The 4,645-nt window shown below is 51.0% G+C and overlaps 2 protein-coding genes across 9 annotated transcripts in view; one reads left to right on the plus strand and one right to left on the minus strand.

The window, feature by feature from the left end:
* Positions 1 to 3,888, minus strand: part of STPG1 (sperm tail PG-rich repeat containing 1) — a 55,356-nt gene extending 51,468 nt beyond the window's left edge. For 4 of the 8 annotated variants that reach the window (XM_006159391.3, XM_006159392.3, XM_006159393.3 and 1 more), the window contains exons 1-2: positions 3,774 to 3,888; positions 503 to 613 (exon numbers count right to left, since the gene is read on the minus strand). The gene's annotated coding sequence lies outside the window, so the exon portion shown is untranslated. The other 4 variants (XM_006159390.3, XM_006159387.2, XM_006159388.3 and 1 more) reach the window with 4 other exon arrangements.
* Positions 3,889 to 4,276: 388 nt separating this feature from the next.
* NIPAL3 (NIPA like domain containing 3) overlaps positions 4,277 to 4,645 on the plus strand; it is a 54,758-nt gene continuing 54,389 nt past the window's right edge. The window contains exon 1 of the mRNA XM_006159383.2: positions 4,277 to 4,355. The gene's annotated coding sequence lies outside the window, so the exon portion shown is untranslated. The remainder of the gene's footprint in view (positions 4,356 to 4,645) is intronic.

Genomic DNA, 4,645 nt, shown 5'->3' on the forward strand with positions numbered 1-4,645 from the left:
TCTTGCCCTCTCACTGTCTCTGTTTCTCTCTCTCTCCAGCAAGTACATGTACCCTATGGCAAAACCTAACAACAACAACAACAACAAAATAGCTTTAGGGGACGGCAGGTGGCATAGTGGTTAAGGCTCTGGACTCACACATGGCCGACTGGGCTGTGAGTCCTGGACCATCCGGCTTGAAAATCACACCGGGTGCATGTATGTCCCAAAATCCCAAGGGGAGAAGGGACTGTGGCATGGCCATCCTCCCAGACAGAGGGTGATTTCTCATTTCACCTCTATATCTGTTTAATTCTGGCGAGTGAACATGCCCAATAGCAAAAACCTTAAAAAATGCATTAGTGTTTTAGAATTATGGGTGATTAGAGAAAAGCTTCCCATTACAATAATATATGTGCATTGTCAAAATGCTGGAAAATATAAGAAATTACAATTAAAAGAAAAATCCTACCACCAAATGACAACACTGTCAATCATGCATCCCAGCCTTCTCACTGCATACCTGTGAGGTCCCGATGACGGCCCGAGTGTGGACGGAGCCCTCCCCAGCTGCACCTCACCACCGCACCTTTCTGTACGGCTTGTCCATGGCGGGGTGTCGTGGGCCTAGAATCTAAGACAGAGCAATGAACAGATATGGCCTTCCTGATCAATCGCTCATGTCTGAGCAATCCCAGGACGGAGCCCAGGCAGCAGTCAAGAGGAGATAGTCCTAGGGGCCAGCAGGTGGCAGAGTGGGTACAACTCTTGACTCCCACATGGCCTACTGTGGTTTGAGTCCCAGACCTGGAGGCTTGAAAATTACACCAGCCCAGTGTACGTGCGTGCCCAAAATCCCAGGAGGAGAAATGGAGGAGAAGGGATTATGGCAAGGCCATCCCTGCCGGGGGTGATCTCTCACTTTTCCTCTCACGGTCTCTGTCTCTGTTTCTCTCTGGTGACTGCATGCACCCTAGGGTGAAAGGGAAGGGAAGGGAAGGAGGAGAACCCAGTGGGCATTAGTCCATCCCCGTTTTACAGGCAAGAAAACTGAGGAGGGAGGCACTGCCTGTCTTGCCCAAGGTCACACCAGAATTAAGGTTTCGGAATTCGGCTTAGAACCCAGGAAGTCTGACTTCTGCTCACTCCTCAACGCTGTAATAACCTCAGAGGCAATACACTGCTAAAATGCTACGTTGTGACATTTCACATCCCTGCATAGGTCTGGCTGGTCTTAAAGTTAGGATATTGCACAGAGTTTTCAAAATAGAAGGCAAGTACTCGAGACTGTCTTTAATTTTCACAGAATACTTGAATTCCTGAGACAGCTGGAGAAGCCCTGAGGAAGTTCAATGTTGGGATGTTCCGATTGTGTAGAAGATTCCTTTCTGCCTTGAAGCTGATTCTTTTCTGTTTCACCCACCCTAATTCAAACCCTTGGAGTCAACTCAGAATTAAGACTTAACTCCTATTCCCCCATTCCTGGTGATATCAAAATGGGAGTTGTCGTGAAGTTTGTGTTTGTTGTGTGTGTGTGCTGGTTCAACGCAGCTTCGGCACCAGCGCATGGTGTGGGGGGGAAGGAGCTGGATCCCACGTGGCCACCCGTGCAGCTCAAGTACAGACAGGCAGTTTAAGAGACGTCAGGCACACGTGTGCACATGCGAACACTTGCGTGTATGTGCCCAAGATCCCCAAAGGAGGGAGAAATGGAGAAGGGATTACAGCATGACCATTCCCCATGCTTTCTCACTTGCCCTCTCTCTCTCTCTCTCTCTCTCTCTCTCTCTCTCTCTCTCAGGTGAGCACATGCACCCTCTGGCAAAATTTTTTTAAAAGGAAAAAGTGCATTTATTGGTCCGGCAGGTCGGTGTGGTGGTTAAGGCACTTTTACATGGCCAGCCAGGATTCTAGTCCCGGTCACAGCAGCTTGAAAATCATGCTGGGTACATGTGCGTACCTGCCCAAAATCCCAGCAGGAGAATAGAGGAAAAGGGACCGTGGCATGGCCATCTTCCTGGGAGGATTTCTCACTCTACCCTTCCCATCTCCAGCTAGTGCACACACCCTATAGCAAAAGCCTAAAAAAGAAAAAACGTATTTATAACCATAGATCACAGGCAGTGTGTTTAAAAGATGAACCCTCTCCAAACGAGATCTCTTTGGCTTCTGTACTACCTCCGTGTAGCAAGAGGCTCCCTCCCCTCCTGTCCTCAGCATCATCCCCCGGTCATCATCGCCAGATTCATCTGGGTTCTGCCCAAACCACTTTATTGGAATGGCTTCCCTGGCCACCCTCTCTCAGGAGGCACCACCCCATGTCTCTCTAGCCCCTTATTCTGCTTTATTTTTTTCAAAGTGGTTTCGCCATCCCGCATTCTGTGGTGCCTGTGTCACTTTATCCATTCGTGATCGTCCCCAACTGAATGTGCATCGCTAATCTCCTTTTACTTCTGGGCACACAGAGGTTGCCCAGGAACTATTTGTGAGCACAACGCCACCACACTCTAGCAGCAGTGTGTACAGAGGGGCTCATAATGCAACTTTTTTTTTTTAAGAATTATTTAATTTTTACTTATCAGTATTATTATTTTTATAGCCAGGAAGTAGAAATTATTTTAATAATAAAATTTATTTATCATTTTTAAAAAATTTTCTACAGGGCACGTGCACTTACCAGAGAGAGAGACAGAAAGAGAAAGTGAGAAAGCAAGCCACCAGGTCCGGATTCGAACTGTGGTCACCCATGTTGCAGTGCAGCACCCTAAGAACCACACCATTTGCTGGCCCCCATAGTGCAAGCCTTTCCTTCAGAAGGTGGATTCTGAATGTCTTTAACTCACAGGATTACAACTATAGGCATGTTTTCCTTCTACCATCTCTGTTTCAAAAAATAAAATGTGCTTCAGTTTTATTACATATTTTATACATTTACACATATTACTGTACATGATATATCAGTATATACTAAACCATGCATACTGCTACTTTATATGGACTGTTATGGGATTTTCGGAGTTTTGATTATAGGCAATTTTTATATAGTCAGCTATAATGCTATCGTGCTATCTTGGAAGCATTTTACATTTTTCAAAGCACCCTCTGGTTAAAGAAAAAATTTTAAACTACTGATTTACTTTTTTATAGGCGGAGAAAGTGAGTCAGAGATCCGGAAGAAATCTCAGCGCCGGTTAGTGACCACTAGGTCCCTCTCTCACCTTTCATTTTACAGATGGGTAAACCAAGGCACAGAGCAGGGAAGAACACTGAGGGGCACCCAAGGAGCTGGAGTGGATTTGGGATTAGAATTTAGGGACCAGCAGTTGGCATAATGGCTATGTCGCTGGACTCCCAAGTAGTCAACCGCGGTTCAAGTCCCAGACCCGGTGGCTTAAACTCACGCTGGGCGCATGTGCGTGCCTGCCCAAGATCCCAGAAGGAGAATGGAGAAGGGATTGCGGCGTGGCCATCCCTCCTGGGGGTGATTTCTCACTTTCTGTCTCTCTGTCTCTTTCTGACGAGCGCACATGGCCAATAGCAAAAAGTCTCTCCCCTCCTCCCCCAAAAAAGGACTCAGCTCTTGGCTGTCCACCCACGTCTGACACCAGAGCTCCAAACGTTTGTGCACTGGAAGAGGCTGGGGCGGAGGGACGGACGCTCACACGCTCGCGGCCCGCCCTGGGACCCACCTAGCTCTGCAGGAAAATCCCGCGCACACTCGGAGGCCGGCCTCCCAGGCTCATCTGCCTCCTAACAAGCTCAGAGCGCGGTCCCCAGCCGGGATTGCCTCCTACCTCGGCGGGTCCTGGGGGCTCAGTCTGGCTGGCCCAACCTCCCCGTCACCGTGACAACCACGGGCCAACAGCGCTGAGCCCACCTTCCGGCCGCCGTGAGTAACGCCAGCCAATGGTGTCCTTCGTTTCTTTAGCATGAGAAGTTGTTGGCCAATCGATGGAGGCGTTTCAAAATCCGCAGGGAAACTGCCAGAATTCTAGAGTTCAGATTAATGACGTCAGGACCCACGAGGGCGGGGGCGATTGGATTTATCTCACTGAACCCCCTCCCCAGAAATCTTGTGATGGACCAAAAGTCCTAGAATTTGGCTTTCAAAAAGCCTACTTCAAGGAATAGGCCCAAGAAAATCAGCACTAAGCCCAGCTCTTGCTCGTTACAGCAAGAGGGCAGGTGGCGACCATCGGGCGGCCGGGCATCCGTGCGCCCTCCTGCCCCGGGGCGGCCACAGTGGTCCCGTCACCCCGCCAAAGCCCTCCGCAGGCTCCCCGAGGCGCGATGAAGTCCTAGCATCGCAGACAAGCTGTCCCGTCCCGTCCTGTCCCCCACGCCCCAGCCCCGCGGGCCTTTGGGCACCTCCGCAGGTGCTCACTCCGTCCTCTCTCGGGCGTCCCTAGGTCTCGAATCCGAGCCCACGAATGACTCTTTCGCACTGCCCAGGTCTCTGCCCAAGTGGCACTGCTTCACCTGGACCGTGGGCACGGGCCCGGTGTCTCAGGGGGCCGCAGTGGGGCTCTGAAGCGCCGTGGGCGCATGTGAAGACGCGCGGGCTCCGAGCACCTGCTGCAGCCGCACGGCGGGGCACGCTGACCAAGAGCGGTGCTTCTCGGAGGGCCTCCGGCGGCGCCGAGCCGCCGCCGCTGGGAGGCCCCTG

The sequence above is a fragment of the Tupaia chinensis genome, unplaced genomic scaffold (genome assembly GCF_000334495.1).
Source record: "Tupaia chinensis unplaced genomic scaffold, TupChi_1.0 Scaffold000628_1, whole genome shotgun sequence".
In the NCBI taxonomy this organism is placed as follows: Eukaryota; Metazoa; Chordata; class Mammalia; order Scandentia; family Tupaiidae; genus Tupaia; species Tupaia belangeri.